Below are 25,371 nucleotides of genomic sequence, written 5' to 3' on the forward strand. Positions count from 1 at the left end.
TCTTCGTAGTACATGTTTAATTATTCTATCCGTCTATCCTTCCAGTGTCGCGTCAGCACCAGCAATAATACAGCACAAGGCAGGAGCTATCCCTGAACTAGCTAGCGCTGCGGCACCGTGTCCTCACATGTTTAATTATTAACAATACAGATTATTTAAATGAAGTTAAAGTTTTATCTGTATACTATAAGCAACATATTTTGCTGCATTTCATCTTAAAAATGATATCGTCATCATACGCGCTTTATAAAGTGGCACAGGTTGTACAATATTATAACTGTAGTGCAAGTTTATAGTGAGGTAATTGTACTTATAAGTACAAACAGTTCTACAAGGAGCGCTTGATGGACTGATTGAGTGTGTTTATAGTTCTTGGGATGAAACTGTTTCTGAAACGCGAGGTCCGTACAGGAATGGCTTTGACGCGTTTTGCCGTGGTTAAGGTAGTGTGTGCTTGAAACTGTATACCGATAATTCTCTTTCCGATCAGCTGCTGTTGTGATTCCCCACTCAGATACAGTGATATACAGTAAATACTCAGAGTGGTGCAGTGAGATTAATATGGAAAAAGATGATCCGCTGTGGCAACTCTTAACGGGAGCAGCTGAAAGGAGAAGAAGAAGATGCAGTGAGCGTAACAACACTAAAGCAGTTATGGTATTTGGAATACTATGGCTATTCCCTGGACCATTATATTGCTACAGGTTAATTACAATCAGATGCATTACTCTAATAAACAATATGCAGTCAATTTCAGTGTATTTATAAAGCCGCGTCAAGAATGTGGATCTAAGAAAGGGTGACCACACAGGAACAGTAGCACTGCTTTGATGCTGGGTGCCGCCAGTCTGCAAAACCGAGCGGAGAAATTGCGTACGCCAGGGTATGAGGTACCATGGAAATGTGTGTGGCTTTACACCAAGTTTAGGTTTTATACATCGCAATTTGAGCGTGGAAACGGGAGTACGCAACATTTCTGTGCGTATGCACCGTTTATACATGAGGCCCCTGGAGTACTGGGTGCAGCTCAGGTCTATAAAAAGGACATAACAGCACTAGAAAAAAGTCCAGAGAAGAGCGTCGAGGCTGATTCAGGACTACAGGGGATGAGTTATGAAGAAAGATTTAAAGAGCTGAGCCTTTACAGTTTAAGTAAATGGAGATTAATAGGAGATCTGACTGGAGTGTTTAAAATGATGAAGGGAATTTGTACAGTGGAGCAAGACGGTGACTTTAAAATGAGTTCATCAAGAACACGGGGACACAGTTGGAAACTTGAGAAGGGTAAATTTCGCACAAAACATTACGAAGTTTTTCTTTACACAAAGAATGACAGACACTTGGAATAAGTGACCAAGTAGTGTGGTAGACAGTAGGACTTTAGGGACCTGGTCAACGTGTTATTTTGGAGGAAATAAGTGGATCAGACTTGTACGCTTTGTTGGGCTGAATCTGAATTTATCACTTTAAATTTAAATTTATATATGTATATATATATATATATATATATTTTATAAAAAATTGTGCTTTGCCAGATTGGCACCCTGCTTGGGGTTTGATGTGATTTTTCGAATTGATTTATTCTATGTGCATTTTGAATTTGTTTATAAATAAATTATTAATAAATAAATTGAATTTGTTGTTCTCATCTGAATTGCTCTCTCTATATATTTATATATATCTTTATATAGTATAATATGCTCCTGTGGCTGTTCGTTTATCTGTCCAGGATTTTAAATCACCTGTAGCTCGCAAACCGTTTGACCTGAAACTTAGTACACATATACTGTATATAGCTACATGCATGTGCTTGGGAAGCAGCCTAAGGGTTCAGGTAAGTGTGATTTACCGCTGGGACACAAGAGGGCGCTGTCTAATAAAAGTCTCTCTTCTCTCTCTGCCTCTGCAGAAAGGAAGATTGACACCTCTCCCACTCTGATGTCACTTCCGGGGTCAGACTCAGAATTTCTCATAAAGGTGACCAACGCCATCTTGCAGCCAGAACGTCTTGAGAATCTACATCTCAGCATTTGCGTAGTATCACGCACTTTCTTTTTACGCCTTTTGTGTCTTTTAATCCACGGGGTTTGCCTTTGGGTGCCCCAGACCCTTAATCTTGTGCCTTTTGTGTCCTTACTATATATATATAGTATATATACAAGGGACGTTCAAAAAGTTTCTGCCCTTTTTTAACTCTGTTTATTAAGACTTTCAAAAACAAATTCCATCACTTTTCTCCATAGTCACCTTCTTTTGCGATGCAATTTTCCCAGCGTCATACCAGCTTTTTAATGCCATTAGCAAAGAATGTTTTCTTTTGAGTGCGTAGCCACTGATGCACCGCTGCTGTCACATCATTATCACATGAAGATTCTTCCCATCCGGAGCACTCTGCATATCCATCACACTAGTACATCCGTCTGTGGTGGGCTGGTGCCCTGGTTGGCTGGGATTGGCTCCAGCGGACCCCCGTGACCCTGTAGTTAGGTTATAGCTGGTTGGATAATGGATGGATGGATGGACAGTACATCCATTTTCAAACATTTCAATTTACTCATAGATGACTCTACAAGAGGGAACTTTATCCCCATACTGGGTACACATGAGATGAATTTGTGCTCCTGGCACACCTTCTGCCCACAATAAGTGTATGAGAGAACGCTGTTACTCTTTCGTGCAATTTATAAGTTTCACAGTCATCTTCACCACAGGGTGACAATTCTTATACTAAACTGCAAGGGCAGCCTGCTTGCCAGACAGAACTGGTCACATGACACCCTCAGACACAACCAACCACTACTCCTCCCACCTTCACCATTTCCAACGAAAATATAAAAGTGTGGAAACTTTTTGAACGTTCCTCGTATAAAATGCTAAGGTCTGTCCGTCTGTCACACAATTACTCGCAAACTACTGGGGCTAAAACCTCAATCTTGGTCTCTGTCGAAAGCTTATGACCTGTCACACATGCTGGTTAATCAACAAATCGGAGGTAGCAGCAACCCTGGGTTTGTGTGTTTCTTATAGCAAACTGATTAAGATGAAGCCATGACGAAAAGAAAAAGATGAGCAGTGATATCTGCTGAGCGTGAAGCAAATTACAGAAGTCAGTTACGTGATAGAAAGAAGAAGAATGACAACTGCGGCATCGGCTGAGCGTCAAGCACATACGGCGTGGCAACCCGCTGATACTCTAAAACTAATGGTGCTTGTACCTTGATCTTGGTCAAACATGATAAGTTCTGAAAGGTCAAAATATAGTTGAGGTCACAGCAACCTCGGAAACGTAAAATGATCAACAAAGTAATATGGCAGGAAGAAAACTGTCTACTGGTGAGCAGGAGAGATTATTGATCAAAACAACTCGATTGTTGCAAAAGGATGCGCTACAGTCGTCTTTCGAATTCACAATCAAAGGTAAGTATTGTGTTCATTGATTTTAGTCATTGACTGGTGAAAATGAAAGTTTTGAATCTTCTGTCTTTCTGAGAATGAACCCCCAAACCCTGTTTCTGAAGAAATACATTTTGAATGTTTTTAGAATTCCCAACAAGATTTAGATAGCTACATGATTGATCCCAAGGGGAAATTGCAGTGTTTCAGTCACCTGTGTATATGAATGGCTGACAGGTATGAAATAAAAACTAAACAGAGTACAATAAGGTCTGAACAATAAAATAAATAAATGTCTATAATCTGCTGAAAATGATCATATTAAAATGTCAGAATAATGATGATCCTGTAATATACCGTACTGTTCAATAATTGGCATTCGCTGTGACGTGGCTTCCTGCTCTGCACAGCATATGGAAGATGCTTTAACCTTTCCCACTGACCAATTTCAGGTAGACAGCCGAGTCCAGAAAGTTCCGTCATGCTGACCAGGAGTGAAGTGTATTCTGGGATGCTGGACCTTAGAATGTTGTGCATCACCAGGCTATTTGCAGCTGTAAGTGTAGCTTTGGATTCCCATGGGTGGGGATGACCCTTCGTGTTTTTCCACATTTTATTGTGTTGCAGCAAGTCAGGTCAGGTTGGGGATCATGCACTGGTACAACGTGTTGCTGTGTCCACCACACGACGAAACACATCGGGATCCTGGCAGACATGTTCCAGGAATGACCCTCTATCTGCCGCAGCCAGGTGTTACGTGGGCCTCCCCTTGGCCTGGTCCAGCCACTCGGGTCCACATCAATGAGGATATCTCGTGAGCAGGATCACCCTCGAGGGAATCGCACCACATGGCCGTAGTGGCATAACTGAAACTCCCTCACTATGCAGGTCATGTGCCTCATTCGGGACTCTGTGAACAACACTAAGTCAAACCAGCGGTACCCAAGGATTCTCTGATGAGACACAGAGTACTGAAGGAGTCCAGTCTTCATCTCAGGTCACTTGATAGCGTCCATGTCTCACAAACAGGGAGCACCAGGACTCTAAAGACATGGAACTTTGTCCTTTTGCTGAGATATCAGGAGTGCCACACTCCCATTTCCAGCGACCTCATGACCCCCCATGCTGTCCCAATCCGTCTACTGACATCATAGGAAGAGTCGCTGGAGACATGTATGTCACTGCCAAGTTAAGTAATCCTCTCAATGACGAGATCGACACTGTCTCCGCAGACAGACACACTGCTGATGGCCGTGCCCAAGAGGTCATTAAAGGCCTGGATCTTTGGTTTTTATCAGGACACTTGGAAGCCCAGACACTCAGACTCCTCACTCGGTCTCTCGAGAACCTCCATTGATTCCATGAAGATCACAGCATCGTCAGCAAAGTCAAGATCCGTGAATCTTTCGTTATCAACAGATGCCCCACAGCCATTAAACCCCACGACCTTACCCAACACCCAGTCCATGCAAGCATTGACCAGCGTAGGAGCAGAACACACCCCTGACGGACCCCAGAATCAACTGGGAAAAACGCAGAGGTCCTGCCTCCACTCTGCACAGCACTCACAGTACCAGTGTACAGGCCGGCCATGATATCCAGCAACCTCGAGGGGATCCCGCGAACCCTCAGGATGTCCCACAGGACACCTCGACTCAACTGAGTCAAACACTTTTATGAAATTTGGCAAAGGCTGCAAAGAAACTCTGCCGATATTCGCGTTTCCGCTCCATGAGAACCCTCAGTGTAGACTTCTTAGGCGTAAAACCAGACCTTTTTGTTTTGCTGGTAGGTGAGCAAGTGCTAAAATGACTTGTGCTAAAATCATTTCAAATTATTTTTTTCCCCTCTTCAAGCAACACTCAATATGCCAGAAAGACCAAGCAAAAAGCAGGATGTTTGAAATTTTTGCAAAAAAGAAATATCACAATGACGCAACAATTGAGACCCTTTACTATGAGAGAGAGAGAGAGGTTGGGAACATGCGCTGATAGCACGTTGCCGCACCCACCACATGATGGACCACCTGGATTGGGAGCTGAGTGCAGTGGGTTCGAATCCCGCTCTATTGGAAACTTAACCTGCAATTGCTCCATCCTGGGTGTGACGTTAACCTATGTCCAGCTCTGCAAGCAGGTCCCCCATCTTGCAGGGAAAACTTGGCAGCCTCACATCGTTCCAGTGTGGTGCTGAGGTGTCACCTGCTCACTTTACTTTGACACTTAATATTTAGTTCAGGTACCTCCCATTCTATTGATCATCACTGAAATGTTTCTACACCTTGTTTGAACTCCACCTGTGGTCAATTTAATGGATTGGACGTGATTAGGAAAAGCACACACCTTTGAACAGAAGGTCTCACAGGTGACAATGCCAATCAGAGCAAAAAGCAAGCCACAAGCTCGAAGGAATTCCCTTTATTTGCCATTGTACTGTTGAGGCACTGAAGGTTCTTAAGACCAGAGTGGCCTCCAGAAGTTTGGAACATCTCTTTCTAGAGCTGGCCACCCAGCTAAATTGAGCAATCATGGAAGATGTGCTTTGGGGTGACCAAGAACCTGATGAGCTTCACAGAACATACGTGGAGATGGGTGAAACTTCCAGGAGGACAACCATCACCGCAATACTCTGAGCTTTATGACAGAGTAGCCAAACAGGAGCCTCTCCTTAGTAAAAGGTACGCGGATGCCTGGTTGGAGTTGGCAACAAGACACCTAAAGGACTCTCAGATTGTGAGAAACAAGATCCTCTGGTCTCATGAAATCACAATTAGCGCCACGTCTGGAGGAAACCAGGCGCCAGTTATCAGCTGTGCAGCACCATTCCAATGGTGGAGTACGGTGGTGGAGGCAGGATCTTGCTGTAGGGTTATTTTTCAGAAGTTGGGACTGGGAGGGAAAACTGAACATAGCAAAGTAAAGAGATATCCTTAATGGAAACCTGATCCAGAGAGTTCTAGGCCTCAGACAGGGCTGACGATTCACTTTCCAAACAAAGAATGACCCTAACAACAAGCAAGGACAACACAGTAGGTGCTGAGGATCAACATTTGGAATGTTCTTGAGTGGCCCCGACTTGAACCCAACAGAACTTCACTGGAATGCCCTGAAAACTGCTGTTGACCGAGGGTCTCTGTCCAACCTGACAGGGTTTGGGAGGACGTGCGTACAGTAGAAGAATGGCAGAAAATCCCCAAATCCGGGTGTGTGAAGCTTGTCACGTCACACCCAAGAACATTCTGAACTTCAAGGGTCTTCAGTGTTCAGTTTTAAAAAATTTTAATACATTTCCAAAAATTTCTAAAATCTTGCTTTCACTTTTTATTTTTGGGTATTGGATGTTTCTTGATGAGGGAAAAAAATGAATTAAATTAGCTTTAACAACATAACATAATGTATAAGAGGTGAAGGGGCTTGAAGACTTTCTGAAGACCCAGTATGTAGTCCATAATGAATAGCGTCAGTTTTCCTACACGCCTATTTATTTTCTTGGTAATCGTTACAAAGCATGAATCAACGCTGCAGTCCATTGGTTAGAAGGCCTGTCTTAAACAGGTAATTGGAAGGGAGACCATCTAGGAAAAAGCTTGGGTTGCTGCTGGAAGTGGTGTTGGTGAAGCCAGCAGGGCGGCACTTACACTGTGGTCTGTGTGATGATGACCTGTTAATTCCACCCTCTTTGGCCCAGCAACGACACAGATGAGACCTCTTCCTTTGGCCTCACCTATTCTAACACCCTTGGCAATGTAATCGAGCCACGGTCCCCCCAATACCTAACCCTAACTACACTAAAACTCAGGACACAAAACACTCCTATTCTAATGGGAGGTTAGGAGCACACGCTGATACAGAGCATTGCTGCACCCACCACATGACAAACCAACTCAGGATCCCAGATTAGGACCCAAGTGCAGCCATGTGACAGGTGACACCTCAGCACCACACTACTTCAGATGGAATGGAACAGCATGAAGTTTTTCTAATGGTGGCTATAGTGCCAATTCTGCCACCAACCCCCATGTTTTTCACTATTCTAATGGCTTGGGGGTCAAACTGAGTGCCTCATCCCCAAAAGAACAAGTTTCCGCCCACCGTTCAGGTTCGACAATCGCATCTTCCCGAGACCCCGCTGGGTGTCTCTCATCAGGAAGACATCGGACCATTCCTCGCTCAAGCGCCAAAACAGTGGTAGAAATCAAATTCTATAATTAAAGAAAGAAACGTATCACCTCCCAGGAGGGAAGTCTGATAAAACCTCAGGAATCAGGCAGGAGGAAGCCTGCTCATTGCGGCCTTTATTCACTCTGACAGCGAGGGAGCACTCATCACAGACGTCTATTACCACACGATCAAAATGCCTTAAAAAATGGATGAGGCGTAAAACCAACATCCCGACTCTCTGCGGTCATAAAAGAGAGTAGGATGTATCCGGATGTCCTGCCCATCACGGCCTGATCATTCTGAACCCCCCAATTCATCATCCCCTGTCTCTAATTGGCTAACCTAACAGCTAACAGCTCATGTGCGGTGAGCGCACTGGTGCAAAAATGGCTGGCGTCACATCATCCAGGTGGGTGAAGTGGCTCCCCCCACTTGCTATGTAAAGTAGCGAGAAAAATGCTAAATAAACGTAAAGAGTCAATGATGACGCTGAAGGAAGTTGGGATGTTACCAGAAGGCCGAGTAGAGGTGGTGCATCTCGTAAAGGTTATTCAGATGCGGCCAAGATGCGGATGAGGGTCTCCACGATTGTAACCATTTTGCCGCGTTTGTTCCGATTTCCCTAAGATCTTCCTCGCCGGGTATGAAGGTCACAGAGGCAAGCCTTCTGTTCTCTAAGCCTTCATTTTCACGCTGATAAAGGGCATTGCCGCAAACCAACTCAGGATTCCATTAGGACCCAAGTGCAGCCATGTGACAGGTGACACCTCAGCACCACACTACTTCAGATGGAATGGAACAGCGTGAGGTTTTTTTAATGGCGGAGTGGTGGCTCTGAAGCTAGGGATCTGCACTGGCAATCGGAAGGTTGCCGGTTTGAATCCCGTAAATGCCAATAGGGTTTCTGCTGTGTTGGGCCCTTAACCTGCAATTGCTGAGCGCTTTGAGTAGTAAGAAAAGTGCTATATAAATGCAAAGAATTATTATTATAATTCTGCCACCAACCCCCAGGTTTTTCACTATTCTGTTGGCTTGGGGGTCAAACTGAGTGCCTCATCCCCAAAAGAACAAGTTTCCGCCTACCTTTCAGGTTCGACAATCGCATCTTCCCGAGACCCCGCTGGGTGTCTTTCATCAGGAGGACATCGGACCGTTCCTCGCTCAAGCGCCAAAACAGTGGTAGAAATCAAATTCTATAATTAAAGAAAGAAACGTATCACCTCCCAGGAGGGAAGTCTGATAAAACCTCAGGAATCAGGCAGGAGGAAGCCTGCTCATTGCGCCCTTTATTCACTCTGACAGCGAGGAGACATATCATAGATGTCTATTACCACACGGTCAAAATGCCTTAAAAAATGGCATCGTCATTCGGATGAGACGTAAAACCGGCATCCCGACTCTCTGCGGTCATATAAGAGAGTAGGATGTATCCGGATGTCCTGCCCATCATGGCCTGATCATTCTGAACCCTCCCAATTCATCATCCCCTGTCTCTAATTGGCTAACCTAACAGCTAACAGCTCATGTGCGGTGAGCGCACTGGTGCAAAAATGGCTGCCGTCACATCGTCCAGATGGGTGAAGTGGCTCCCCACTTGCTATGTAATGCGCTTCGAGTAGTGAGAAAAATGCTAAATAAACGTAAAGAGTCAATGATGACGCTGAAGGATGTTGGGATGTTACCAGAAGGCCGAGTAGAGGTGGTGCATCTCATAAAGGTTTTTCAGATGCGGCCAAGATGCGGATGAGGGTCTCCACGATTGTAACCATTTTGCCGCATTTGTTCTGATTTCCCTAAGATCTTCCTTGCCGGGTATGAAGGTCACAGAGGCAAGCCTTCTGTTCTCTAAGCCTTCATTTTCACGAGATCACATTATTTCTTTTCTTTTTTTTTTTTTTTCTTTGTTTAAGCTGCTTGACTTTTCATGCCACGCTTGACTGGCTCACTCTCATCAGTTATTTATAATTGAAATAGTTCTTTAAAGGCTCTCCTTACATCGCCTTGGGGTGCTGGCTGCCAGTTTTGGCAATGTGCCTGTTTAATCAGATTTGTTCTTCTCCTCCAAACTCCCATCAGGCTGGTAAAGAGGTTGCTGCACCTTTAAAACCAGCGTCCACAGCAGCTGTCTGCATCCTCATGTGGGCTGGGAGTGAGGGGGGGGGGGGGGGGAGTGGGGGTCCTCCTGCAGCTCTGCTCTGTTTTCCTTGCTCACACATTTTTTGGCTGAGCCGGCTCTTGTGTCAATCCTGCTCCAATCTGGGTGGCAGCCTGTTTACTTCTGTCTCTGCCTTCTTTAGTCATTAACAGTTCCATGTTGAATTTTTTATGCACCTTATGTCCCTAACAACCACCCGCGCGCGCCCCCCCCCCCCCACCATCCCCCCAGTCAATTCCCTCTGCCTTATTATATGAGCCCATTCCCTACCATCCCGTCAAAAAAAATAAAAGGAATTCAGCGGAGAAAGTGTCAACAAAGCCACTCGTGATATGAGCCCACCACCTTTGGACTGCTGTAAGGTTTTATGTCTTATGATCGGCTGCAAAGGTCACTTCTTCTTAGCACGCGACTTGCATTTTCTCTTTGGGTGTATTTAACCGGCACCTCCCACCCCCCCTACCAAGCTGGCATATCATTAACACCGGGGCTATGACACTGCAGGTTTGCCAATCAAAGCCAATTGCCCAGACGCTCGCAGAATTTCTCTTTCTGCCATTTTACCTTTTTAAAAACTGCAAACGCCACAAATTCCCAACTCCCATAAAAAGCAGCAAGTTACAGTCCTGACCTGTGGGCTTTAAACTCTTTGTTTGGTTTTTGTTTAGGTTACCCTTAGGGATTGTGGGAATCAACATGCAGTCCAGCTCTACACTACTGGATACAGCACCTTTCCCGGTGTGCACCATGCCAATGTGATATGAGTAAGCTGGCCTCTTGGTTCACATGCACCTTGGCACACACCAGCTGATGTCTTCACAGTGATAGCTGAATGCTGCCAGCCTCTTTTGTAACTTGGTGGCTGTCAATGAAACAAATGAAATCGACTGCCTGCGTTGTTACAACTTAACAAGGTCTGTAGGAAGACTAAAATGGGTCATCGCCTGCCTGCCTGCCTGCCTGCGCAGATAAAGACAATAACTCCCCTCCCCCTAGCGCCACATAATAAATATCAGATTACAGTAAGTCACGCTAATGGCCACTCGGGTCTCCTCTTTTTGTTGTGCTAAATGGTCAAACTGTAGAGGGTGAGGACTACAAAGAGGAAAAAAAAAAGCTTTGAAGTTTTGGGAGCAACTCCACTGAAGACCACCTAACTTATCTACAAGGGGCTTTAAACCCCCAAAGCTGAATCTACAGAAGGGTCTGCTTAGCCAAGGCAGAGGATACAGAGGTCAGTCTTAGCAGGCGATCTGAAGCAAGAAAAATCTGAAGAAGACTGAAATAACTACTGGGAGCAAAAGACCTGATCTATCTATCTATCTATCTATCTATCTATCTATCTATCTATCTATCTATCTATCTATCTATCTATCTATCTATCTATCTATCTATCTATCTATCTATCTATCTATCTATCTATCTATCTATCTATCTAATCATGCTGACTATACTATCTATCTATCTATCTATCTATCTATCTATCTAATCATGCTGACTATACTATCTATCTATCTATCTATCTATCTATCTATCTATCTATCTATCTATCTATCTATCTATCTATCTATCTATCTATCTATCTATCTATCTATCTATCTATCTATCTATCTATCTATCTATCTATCTATCTAATCCTGCCAGCTACACTATCTATCTATCTATCTATCTATCTATCTATCTATCTATCTATCTATCTATCTATCTATCTATCTATCTATCTATCTATCTATCTATCTATCTATCTATCTATCTATCTATCTATCTATCTATCTATCTATCTATCTATCTATCTAATCCTGCCAACTATGCTATCTATCTATCTATCTATCTATCTATCTATCTATCTATCTATCTATCTATCTATCTATCTATCTATCTATCTATCTATCTATCTTGGCTTGCGCCACCACCATCTACCCAAAGCACCATGATGTTCCAACAATGATGGATGGATTAAAAGCCAGAAGTCTGTATGACCATCAGCATCAAGTGACTCCGTGAGAACCCTAACTACAAAGAGGACTATTTCATTTATGTTAGGTAGAATGCCCAGAGGGGACTGGGTGGTCTCGTGGCCTGGAACCCCTACAGATTTTATTTTTTTCTCCAGCCGTCTGGAGTTTTTTTTGTTTTTTCTGTCCCCCCTGGCCATCGGACCTTACTCCTTTTCTATGTTAACTAATGTTGTCTTATTTTAATTTTGTATTTTGTCTGTTATTTTTCTTTTCTTCATTATGTAAAGCACTTTTGTGCTATATAAATAAATGTTGTTGTTGTTGTTATCTATCTATCTATCTATCTATCTATCTATCTATCTATCTATCTATCTATCTATCTATCTATCTATCTATCTATCTATCTATCTATCTATCTATCTATCTATCTATCTATCTATCTATCTATCTATCTATCTATCTATCATATAGTACCAGTTATGTCTATCTATATATTATACTGTGTCTTTCATTTTTTTTTCTATCTGTCTATTAAATTGGCGCTTTCTCTACATATCTGTCTGTCTATTATGTGGTGCTTTTTACTATCTATTATACAGTGCATTTTATTATCTATTTTTCTATTATATGCTGCCATCCACTATCTACATGTTTGCCAGTTATACAGGGCATTTCACCCTCTATTTTTTACCTTTCTGTCTACAGTACATTGTTATTTGTTTATTTTATTGTCCTTTTCATTCCTATCTATCTATTAAATAGTGCCACCATCCATCTACTATATGGTGCTATTAATTTCTATGTATTGATCAATCAATCTGTTATGCTGTACCTGTTATTAATCTCTTCAAATGAATGACACACATCTATATATCTGTTATGTTGTTGTCTTTTCTATGTGTTTGATATACAGGGACTTTCACTATACATCTGTCTGTCTATTATATGGTGCAAATTGTCCTTATCTGTTATATACAGCCATTCACTGTCTAACTTTGCATCAGTTATATAGAATGTTTCGCCACCTATTTACCTGTATGTATTATAACTTTCATTTCTATTATATAGTGCCTTTCACTCTCCATTTATCATACAGTGCCATTAATTTTTATCTGTCAGTCTATCAATGCTATGCAGTACCTGTTATAAATCTCTTCAAATTAATGACACACCTCTCTCTCTCTTTATATATATATATATATATACTGTGCGTTGTGAATGTCACTACCAAGGTAAGAGGTCGAGAGGTCCCACAGCAAACAGTCTAAATGGAAGTTGAAAGATTCCAGTTTTTGAGTTTAACAAATTTACAAATCTTTCTGAAAACTTGTGTTCACTTGGTCATTATGGGACATTTGGGCAAAAATGGCAAATTTCTCCATCCACTTTCCAACCCGCTATATCCTAACTACAGGGTCACGGGGGTCTACTGGAGCCAATCCCAACCAACACAGGCTGCAGGGCAGGAAGCAAACCCCGGGCACGGTGCCAGTCCACCGCAGGGTGCGCACACACACCAAGTACACACTAGGGACAATTTAGAATCGCCAATGCACCTAATCTGCATGTCTTTGGACTGTGGGAGGAAACCGGAGTACCAGGAGGAAACCCACGCAGACACGGGGAGAACACGCGCAAGTTTCTCCATTTAAAATGAAATCTACAACACAATAAAGGGAAGGGGTCTGAAGACAGCGCTGGATTTGCACCGTCCACCATTCTCTAACGCTACAGCTTCTGTTATTTACCGTCAGCCTTTTCTGATTAGTATTTTTGCATTTCAATGTAGTTTTATCATCCCTGATATTTTATGGCAAAAATGGATGACCTACGTATTTTTTTTTCCCTGGAGTCGGCAAAATCAGGAATTTTTAATTGTGCAAAAGAAGAACAACAGCAACTTATTTATGGGGGGTGTGGGGGGGGGGGGGCAAAAATCAGCTAAGTGACGTCGAAACAAAGTGTCAGCGAGAATTATTTAAAGAAAGCTCTTCTGAAGTATTGTCACATGTGAAATATTGCTGTGCATTTGCATAATTCTTTTTCTGCCGAGTCTTTAACAGCTCACGTTCTAGAAAGAGTCGCTTGTTAAGTCTGCTAAAGCATGTAAGGACGCAAAAGTATTCTGCAGCTGTAGCAGAAAAGAAACAAAACGAAATAAATAAATAAATAAATAAAAATAAGGAACTTTCTGCTGCGAGATCCACTGTTCTGAATTAATAGACAGAAGTGAACATTAATCCTACAACTTGAGGCAGTCCAGTGCCAAAAAGAAAATGACAAATTTTCTCGGCTAAGTTTTGTATTTTTTCTTCCTTCCATAAAGCCTCAGTAGAATTTGCCCCTCTTCAGCGGAATGAATAAGCAAACCTGTGTCTTTGCTTTTTTATTCTTTATTTATTTATTTTTTTCCCTCTTTTTCGCTCTCCTATTGGCAGATTTTCCTGCTGTAATGTTGAAACCCAAAAGACAATAGACCAGCTGTTACAAATTCTGCTGGCACTGCAAAGACATCTTCTCGTAGAGGCTTGTTGTCATTCGGCTCTAAACGGCTTTTCTTCTTTTATGCACAAGTATCATTTTATTTCTAGTTTATATGGCTTAAATATTCCAGTGCAGTGGACGTTATCAGAAAATATTATTGAGCTCCTGACTGGAGAGTTTAAAAAGGCCTTAATTTGATAAAGCCTGACAAGCTTTGTATTTTCATAGAATCACAAATTTATGGGACACCCGAGTCACAAAATGATGTCCTGTCTCCTCACACCATCCAAGTCCAACGGCTACTTCTGGGGCACCTTTAAAGTCGATGCTGTGCCCTTATCTCCCCCAGCAATTCCAATAGTAACACCCAAAGCTGACCAAGTACTACCAGGAACTGCTGGGATTGGTAGTTCATTTGAGTAATAGCACTGCTACACAGCAGTAGTCATAAAGAACATGGCTCTGGTGGTGTAAAATGAGCCCAAAATGGCAGTGTCCATAAAAACCACGACCCAAAACTGTGGCAAAATAATGGTCACTGTCGTAATGATTCAAAAAAAGAAAATAAAATCAAAATGAGACAAACACATTGAGTGAACGTCAAAAGGACAAGAATGGACCCAGATGTTGAGCACAGAAGAAATCCTGCTTGTTAGATATTGGGAGGTACTTAGTGTGGGGAAAAAGGAGACGGAACATTAATATTAGATAAGGCTTATCTAAGCAATAGAGGAGCTTTGATTTTACTTTTTACTGTCAGGCGTCTATCCTGACTTGTCACCCTTTGAGTTTTAGTTCTCTTGTCACACCAAACACTCTGGTAAAGATGACAATGACCTCAGCCTGCCCTTGATTAAGAATGTTCATTGCATGCCTAGCCGAGGGCATTCCTTTTTTCTAGAATTTACAGGAAAAAATCTTTGCTTTCTGATTTTTTACTGTAGTTGGGGGTCTAACAGGAAGTTTAATAAACTTATTCCAGTTTAAATAAATGATCCATTGACAAACTTACTTAGTTATTTAGATACTGAATTGTGATTGTACTAAAAATACCCAACACCCATCTATCTATCTATCTATCTATCTATCTATCTATCTATCTATCTATCTATCTATCTATCTATCTATCTATCTATCTATCTATCTATCTATCTATCTATCTATCTATCTATCTATCTATCTATCTATCTAATCCTGCCAACTACGCTATCTATCTATCTATCTATCTATCTATCTATCTATCTATCTATCTATCTATCTATCTATCTATCGATCTATCTATCTATCTATCTAATCCTGCCAACTACGCTATCTATCTATCTATCTATCTATCTATCTATCTATCTATCTATCTATCTATCTATCTATCTATCTATCTATCTATCTATCTATCTATCTATCTATCTAATCCTGCCAACTACGCTATCTATCTATCTATCTATCTATCTATCTATCTATCTATCTATCTATCTATCTATCTATCTATCTATCTATCTATCTATCTATCTATCTAACACAATAAAACACATGATTCATCAAACTACAACATGTTTTCACTCAGTAGTACCACGTAACGTTTTTTAAATTGATTAGCATCAGTAGTAAATTAAAAGCAGTTGTACTGTCTGAGCAGTAATTACTGTAAATTAAAGATCAACAAGCATTTTAAAGAGTCTGTTCCCAAATGAAGGTATCTTTTAAAAATGCCTTCTTTAGATAGAATCTGAATGAATGCATGAATTACTGAATCTTTATTTATGGTCTGTATCTTGATTGTCTGTCCTTCACTTTACTTTTCTCTGTTTGCTCTTCTGGTTCCTCCGTGTTGTCTTTCCGCCTGATCAAAGTCCTGTGCAGCCACCTGTGATGTTTGAGTGTTTGAATTAAAGTGGATGCCCCAACCTGCCACAAGACCCAACACATCATAAAGACGAAGCCTTAAAAAAAAAAACAAAAAAAAAAACCCAATATTGAATGACTTAAGAATTGGGGGGGGGGGGTTCTTTTGGCCTGGACCCCCCTTTTTTTTTTTTACTTTTTCTGTCCACTCTGGCCAACTGACCTTGACATCGGACAATCATTTAGAGACTTACAAAAACAATTCTGTGTTTACGGAGAATGTTTCTTTTTAATTATATATCTGTCTTACTGTATGTAAGTGTACATTATTTCTTTTTTGTAAACTATTTATGCATTATTTTACCTGTCTAATTTTAATTTGTTTTCTTTGCATGTAATTTCTTCTTTGACATGTTGTAAAGCACTTTGAGCTCATCGTTTGTATGAAAATGTTCTACAGAAATAAATGATGTTGTTGTAAATGAATGTCCTGCAAAATTATTAGACTCCTAATGCTGTATATTAATACTTTTTCAGTAAAAAAATATTTATTCCTGACAAATGCAAATACAACATTTCACTTTGTTGGCTGTCACTGTCGCATGACTGCAAACGGCGCTGGCATTTAGCGGTGTAGTAATGGATGCTGCTATCCAGCATGTATAAAAATAAACTAAGGTTATTAGCTCATTGTAAGACGCCATTGCAAAATCAGCAATTGAATCACATAATCACGCTGAAAGGCAGCTGTTGTGTTAGCCAGTTCCACTCATTTCGAGAATAAAGCCACTGTTGATTGGGGGGCTTCTCATTCCTGTCTAACAAAAGACGGATTCATTGGCAGACTTCGGGGTTAATCACTAAGTACAAGCTGACCTTTCAAGGTTTTAGCCGCCAACAATAAACTGCAGGTCCGTCGAAACGAGAGCACCTTCTTTCTTGAAAGATGTAAACATGAATTATCCTGCTCAATTAAAACAAAATAATCATATTCATATTATTGGCCCAAAACAGTTAAAAGGGACATGACAGCTTGAAAATAAAAGAACATAAAAACTTCCAGGGCAGTGTGATGCCTCGCGTGATCCTAGTCCTCGGGCATCTGGAGAGAAGTGGATGAAAGAACAAAGTGGTCGACCCCAAAAAATGCCACTTCTCGTTTATTTCTGCCACAATGGACAGTTCAGTGTCAAGCAATCATTAAAACGCAGATCAGTGCCACTAAAAACAAGTAAATGGAGCCACGCATGCACATCTAAGGATCACCATTCAAGCTCTTCCTAGGTGTGTAATACCACCCCAGGCCCAGAGGTGGCGCTGCCGCTAACAGCCTTGTCGTGTTCTTACTCCACAGTGTGGAGAAAATGACCGATGAGGATGATTAACTCTGTACCTTCTAGTTCCAGGGCTTTAAAAGGGATGACAACTCGATTGGAGGTGTCTTTTGATAAGGGAGACGATCTGAAGACAGAAACTCCTTATTACGACTTTACATCACCGGCAGAAGTCTGATGATTGAGGCCACTTCACTACGTGGCAGCGATCCTGCTGTTTTTACACCATTTTGCACTTGTTTATAAAAATTTGGATGTGAGCGACAGCAGGCTTTGCTGCTCGAAGAACCAAGTTACCCAAACTATTTTCTAACATTTCAGTCATTATTTACCGCTGAGATCATAAAACAGGTGATTGTAACACTATGTAACACAATTTTTGTTCCTGGCTTCCAAGAGTTATATTTCAACTGCTTATGTCTAAAGCCTATGGAAAAACGACTACATTCAGCACAAACTTTGATTTTATGACCACAGCCCAGAAAATTTCGTATTTATAGTGACAAAACAAGGGAATTTTTATCTATTCGTTCATGCGGTCTGATAAAGAACAACACTTGCATGATAAACAGGTTCAGAAATGAGTAGGTTTTCTAGATTTGCGACTGTACTGCAAATCGCTTTCTCGAAGAAGCCCCCAAATGTAGTCCCCCATCATGTTTTCGTTATACTGTCCTTGGTAATGATGTTCAAAGTCCAGTATATCCTGATGAAAGCGCTCGCCTTGCTCCTCTGAGTAAGCTCCCATGTTCTCCTTGAATTTGTCAAGATGAGCGTCAAGGATATCTGCAATATCTTCCTTGCTGTCTGACTTGCTACTGTCTCCTGAAGATGGCTGATCCCTCTTCGGAGGAGTGGGAATGGGCAGCTCGGGGCAGTGTGGTACTGGGGCAGTGGAAGAAGGAATGTCTGAATAAATGATTTGAGGTGCATTATTGCCAGTGCGACGTTTGGTAGGATCCACCATGCAGAAGTAGCAGTTGCTTGAGTGGTCAGTCGGTTGCCGCCAAATTCGCGGGATAGCAAACTTCATGGCTCTCTTTTCTCCCCTGTCCCAACCTTCAAGAGTTTTCTTGCAATATTCACATGTGAAATGAGGTGCCCAGGGCTTGTCTTGATCCCCGACAGGCATGCCGAAGTATGCCTTGTAGGCCTCGCACGGAATACTTTCTCGCTCTTGTCTTTATAAATTGTCCACAGACGTAGCAAAATGCATCTGCTGGGTGCAAGCAACCTCTTGATGCCATCTAAATCAAATCAAAAAAATAACATAAACCGAATTGTTGGTTCGAGTCACCTGTGCTTCTATACTTGTATGACTGCTATTGGACAGTCCGAGAACGTTCTAGAAAGCTCTAAAAGTTTCTTGAAAGTTCTAGATAATTCCGGAAAATTCCAGAAACTTCTGGACAATTCTAACAGTTCAAGAATATTCTAGAAGACTACTCAGTATTGAATGCGAATCGAGAATTTTCTCGAAAACAGACAAATTTCAAAATATCATTGTCCTGATCACAAAAGCAAAGTTTTTGTGGAACAACAGCTATTTTCTATTTTTTTTAGGCATAACGGGTTAGGAAAACACACTTTGTACCCAGGAACAAAATAAAAATAAAAATTTGTTACATAGTGTTACGGTAGCAATTGACGAGAAGAATTCATAATTAACTTGCTGAATTACGGTATTTGAGGTTTCCTTTAGAGCAGGGGGTCCCCAACTCCAGTCCTGGAGGGCCCCAGTGGCTGCAGGTTTTCATTCTAACCCTTTTCTTAATTACTGAGCAGTTTTTGCTGCTAATTAACTCCTTTTCCATTAATTTTAATAGACTTGTTTTTTTAAGGTTTGTTCCTCTGAATTGCTTCATTTCTTCTCTTAAATGGCACCAAACAGAAATGAAATGTGAAGCCAACTAAGTCAGGACCTCAAACTCCAACCAATTTCACTCCAACCAGTTGCTTAATGAGGCGCCGAGTCTCATTGTTAATTAAACCTGTTCTTTAATTCCATGGCCTGTTCCTGCATGCATACATTTCTGAAATTGTTAATTTTCTATTTTCTAAGAGTTCTGTCCAAATGTTTTGGGGACCTGAGCAGATCAGCATTCCTGAGACCTTCAGCTTTCTTTAATTTCATTATTGTTTGGCTTTTAATTAAGGAAAAAGAAACAATTAAGGGGTTGGAGTCCTCCAGAGCAAGTCAAATAAAATGAATTCAAGAGAAGTTAATTAGGAGCAAAAACTGACTTAGTTGGTCTTCTCTTCACTCACTGACTTCACATTTCATTTCTGTTTTGGTGCCATTTAAGGAAAGAAATAAGCGGAGTTGGGGACCCCTGCTCTAGCGCACCTCTTTCTTTCACACGGTTTGGCTCACAAACTAATCAGCACATCGTCATCTCATAACAGGCTTAAGTTTCGAGTTTGGTATTTTGCCATCCAGCTGGTTTAGCTCTAGACTGTCCTCAAGAAACTGTGACACACAGATACAGACAAAAACCCTTCATCGAGATATCGATGTTTTCGGTATTGGGGACCCTAAAATGTCGAGATCCGTCAAAAACCGGAGATCAAAAATTTCTGACGAATCTGAAGCTTTCAATTCTCCCCCATAGACGATAGGTTATAGTGGAGGATGGCGCAAAGCAAAAAAAAAAACAAAACAAACTGGTACTAAACGGGAATCGTCATGTTGGCATCCCAAACCGCTTTTTGACTCACCGACTCGTCTTCACTCAACCACAATGGCTACAATGTTTACAGCGGCTCCAGAAATAAATAAGTAAGCAAGTCTCAGGGGGGTATTTTTCGTACGTGGATTACTCGTTTAGCCGGATGTAATTGTTGACGATTTGGCCTGATCCTGGATCTGCCGGTTTTTCGAAACTCTTGCTGGAAGTGTTGTCATAGCAACACATCCTAATCCTCAGACCTGCTCGGAGCAGGTTTGTTCTACGTAAACAAGGATTAGCTCACACACTTAATCAGTGTCCATGCGTGGAATTCATTCAGTCATGACTTCGCCGTTCATGAATGAGCGAATCAATTGATATCGGTGCGCAAATTATAGGATGAGAATTTCATATAGAGAGGGTTTGCGCGATCGGCAAGATCCTTTATTGCTCCTGGAGGAAATTCTTTTTGAAAGATATCGCTTTAGCCGAGGGGGAATATTGTACCTCAAAGATTTATTAGCTCCGTATATTCGAAGTCAAACTCGGCGAAGTCGGGCTCTCACAACCACACAGACAGTATGCATTGCTTTGTTTTTTACAAGTGGCACTTTTTTATATACTGTAGGCGATGCGGAAAATCTAACTAAAAGTGCAGTTTGCCAGGCAATTCGTAAAGTCTGTTTGGCTCTGAAATATTTCCTTTGGGTTTTCATTGTGTTTCCTGGACACCTGCGTATGCAGACAATAAAAGAGGCGTTTCATGCCATTGCAGGTAGGTAATACACAGGCTAAAACACCCACAGTTCCTTGAAGAATCTCACAAGCAGCCTAACATTCTCATTACCCAGGATTTCCAAATGTGATTGGGGCACATGGAACTGATCAGAGTGGAGTTTGATCAAACATTATTTGGAAAATGTACCTCTCCTCCTGATGAATAATCAGACACAGTGTCTTCATCAAATATTTGACCTTCGTCCATATCTCGTTGGTCAGACACAGGTTCAAGGGATATGACATTTCCTGCAACTGACCCAACAAAAAAGAGGGCTATATGGAACATACCTATAGCACACATGGAGGACAAATATATGCAATGACCATCCGTTACCTGAAATGAAGTGACCACTGCATCCTGCCACTGGTTCTGAGGAAGAGCTTTCCCCTGGAATGCCTTCAGAAACAGGGCGATGGGCATTTTGCTGGAGAGCCAACTCTTCTGCAGGGGTTAGGTCTGGACCGCGTGGACCTCCACCTGTTTTTTGCTTGTCTGCCTTCTTATTAGCTTTAAAATGAATGTTTTTCATATTATATATGATTATTTATGTCAACGATTCTTTAAATAGTTATATACCAATATTTACCAGTTTGAAGTATATTCTTGTACTTCACTGTAACCTGTTCCCATGTTCTCCTTGTGCTCACGTTTGATCTGGAATTATGACATATTAACCCCTTAACCGCCCTCTGCCGGATATATCTGGCATCGTTGCGTTATTGCTAACGCCTTACTGCCGGAATTATCCGGCACATTTGCCTGTGGTTATATGAATGCCTGGCGCGTAGTATAACTGACAGTTTGGCGTGGGTATTATTACTACGTTGTATTTCGACAACTCTGCGGTTGTATTGGCCGCTCACGTGACGTGATTCGAAAGTGAAAGCTGTGAATATGGCGAAACGTAAACTGACTTCAAGTGAGGTTTTGCAGGCGATTTTGGACAATAATTCTGATCATGATTGTAGCAGTTCTGAAGAAGATTTTAGCGACAATGATGATCAGCAACGTGCGCTGCATGATACTGTGAATGACGACGCATCGGATGAAGGCGATGAGTGGGTGTATCCCCAGCATCTCAACGGGACTGCTGCCCGTTATCTGAGCCAGATAAGAAAGATCCAAACCGTGACTGCTTGTTCAAGCTACGTCCTTTGATTGATCATTTATTTGAAACATTTCAGCAGGTATTTCAGCAGGTAAATACTGCTTGAATAAATGTAAAGTAAAAAAAACGAAAATTGTTCAGATTTCTCCTGGCATGGGGAATATTTAGGGAGTTGGCGGTTAAAGGGTTAAATAATAATTAATCTGACACATAGGAAATGAAAAGCTGCATTCAGTAAGTACAATGCACACTACTTAGCGTTTAATTTGTCGGCCACTTTTTGCCAGCCGTCTTTTCTGGTTTGGGCTGCTTTTGCAGTGTTGCCCCTTGTGCATATTAAATCTTGAAATTCTTCATGTCCTTCGAATAAAAGGTCTTGCGCCGCGTGTGTGGAAAAAAAATGCGCCCGTTCTTTCGTCATTTTGTTACAGCCTATCAAAGACTTGCTGATCATGTTTTCTAGACTCAATATATATGGGCTTTTCAGTCAGCACGGGCGCGCGCATTCATCTTGGATGATTAGATCCAGCTCGACTAATCTACTGCACGGCTGCGTTTGAAAAACCGACTTATCCCGGATGAGTGTCACCGGCATTAACTCATCCAAGATGAGGCACCTGATCTCGGATGATTTAAGCGACGTATGAAAAATACCCCCCGATCTTTTCCTTGATGAAAGTAATCTCTTTGAATGACTTCATTTCCTTTTGATGAATTAGCAACCTACAGCAGTGGTTCTCAAACTGTGGGGTGGGCAAAAAGAGGGCAAGAAGAAGGGGCAAGAAGATGTGAAAAAAGAAAACAAGAATCGAAAATATGAAAAATACATCTATTAAAACCAAAACAAATTAACTTAAACTACATTCTGATACTAGAAAAATAAATATAGAGTTAGATAAATGTCGATACGAGTTAAGTAGTGTCACACACGTGTGTTTAGGAGACAACTAAAGGGCTTGAAATACATGTGATTCCATGCCAGACCAGGGGGTGGCGAAGTGCACTAATTGTTCCTCTCGATCTTTTGCAGACCATTCTAGGGAAATCCCGCCCGGCTCTGGGGCAGCCAATGATGTCACTTCTGGTTCCGGTATTGATGACATCACTTCCTTCACTGGCCTTTAAAGCCGCCATCCTGTCTCAGGAGAATCAGTTCTGTTTTGGACTCAGTTGTATGAACATGTCTTACTTTATTAATCAGTTTTGCAGCCGGGAACAATTATACGAGTGGCTGCCCCAAACCTTCTCAACGTTTCATGGTCGTTATTGTGACAGTAGGTATAATAAAATATGCATCTATGATATATCATTAATTAAAAAAGAACAAATTGGTATTAGTGGGCTTCTTTTAAAAAAACGTTAGGGGGGTTATGAAAACTCGGATCGCAGATACTTAAAGGTTGAGAAACGCTGACCTACAGTGTGTTTTTGGACTGATGGTAGTTGTGGAAACAACATGGGCTCAATCACATATTGTCACCTTACTCAGGAAATGCAATCTCCAACTGTTCTAAAACTACAGAACGATACGTCTCAACAGCTACGCAAACGAGGTGATGTTGAAGGTCATCTTGAACAGACTCAGGCCCCAAGAAGAGGAAATCAGCTCTGCTGAAGAACAATCGAGATTCCATAGTGGAAGAAGTAGCACATGAAGAAAATCTTTAACCTCAGAGTTCTGTGCGAGAAGTACAGGCAACACCAGGAGGACATCTGTTATCTTGTAGTATGTGTGGCATGTAATAGCCAACTGCGTGTCAATGTTGTCCAATAACAAAACGTGACAACTCCCAAAGGGGTGAAGACTTTTTATAGGTCATGATTGGTCCATACAGAGTTTAAAAGGTGGGGGTGCTAGCAACAAATATGACCCCACAGCTAGCTAACGTGACCTTGTTGACATCGCCTCACGCGTTTCTGATCCTAACCTCTTTTAGATGTCACACCAAACCTTAAACGCACCTCATCTTTGACTGCCAGCAGGGTCTTACAACATGAAATTCAGAAGAGGTCACCCACCTGAACCTAAGTATGGTCAGGCCCAGCCAGTACTTGGATGGGGAACCATCTAGGAAAAAGATTGGGTTGCTGCTGGAAGAAGGTGATGGGTGAGGCCAGCAGGGAGAGCTTACCTCGTGGTCTGTGTGTGGATCTCAATGACTCAGTGAAAGTGACAAGGACGCTGTGCTCTAAACATGGAGCCGTCCTTCGGATGAGACATAAAACTGAAGTCCTCACTCTCTGTGGTCATAAAAGATCTCTGGGTATCTGTCATGAAGTGTATCCCAATGTCCTGGATAAATTGCCCTAGTCATTCTGGCCGCCTAATCATCCCCCATGAAGGGATTGTGTTAAAAAAATGCTTTAGGTGCCTCACATTTTTATGCAATCGTTTTGTTCACCCCACTGAATTAAAGCTGAAAGTCTGCACTTCAACTGCATCTGAGTTGTTTCATTTAAAATTCATTGTGGTAATGTACAGAACCAAAATTAGAAAAAAGTTGTCCCTGTCCAAATATTTATGGACCTAACTGTTGTGACAGTTTTAAGGTCTCCGTGACCCCTTGAACCCTCAGACCAGACGTCAGACACCAGATAAAAGTCCAAAATGAATTTATTATAATAATAAATGTGCACAAAGCACCCTCCACTCCACAATACTCCAATAAATCAATCGCTAATCAATAATCACAATCCTCCACTCCCAGACGCGTTGCCACCCTTCCACCCAGCTCAGCTCGACGTCTGGGATTTCCCATAGTCCTTTTATACCCCCTGACCTGGAGGTGTTCCTGTCCAACAATCCCACAAGTCCTTATAACTTCCGGGTCAAGGTAAAAGTCCTTTTCCTCAACCCGGAAGCACGTTGTTTCTTCTTGTCATGTGATCATGACGCACTTCCGGGTTATAGGGCACGTAAGAGTCCTTAAGCCTCCCTGCAGCATCCTCTGGTGGGCCAGCAGAGTTGGGAATAAAAACTCCATTGTCCATAATTCCCTGCTGGTCTTAGGGGCACTTCCATGCTACAGGGAGGGCTCCATCTAGCGGCCTGGGGGTATTGGCCGGGATAAATGGCCGGCCATTCCTCACACTGTATATATAAATTCCAACATCTGTCTCTATGTCTGTCTGCTTTTCACGAGAGAACTACTTAATGAATTTCTTTCTAAAATTTGCTTGAACATTCCGGTTGATTTTGCGACTTCTCTCATCACACTAAGAATCATAGATCGCTTTGCGGAAGCAATTTATTTGAGCGAATCCGAGAGAGGCTCAGCAGGCTGAGGGGAAGGGGGCAAGGCCTCGGGAGTAGGGACCCGGGCGAGGCCCTCCTCACTCATGTGCCAGCCTCCGTTCGAGTCGCTCATTTTCGCAACGCGTTGGAGTGCACCTCACCTCCGCTTAGCTATCGATACCTGCTTGTTCAGCAGACATTACCATCTAGAGTTTGTTAAGGATTGACGTTTGACGTTTTTGAGAGAGATGAGAG

This window comes from Erpetoichthys calabaricus, chromosome 15, assembly GCF_900747795.2.
Source record: "Erpetoichthys calabaricus chromosome 15, fErpCal1.3, whole genome shotgun sequence".
Taxonomy (NCBI): domain Eukaryota; kingdom Metazoa; phylum Chordata; class Cladistia; order Polypteriformes; family Polypteridae; genus Erpetoichthys; species Erpetoichthys calabaricus.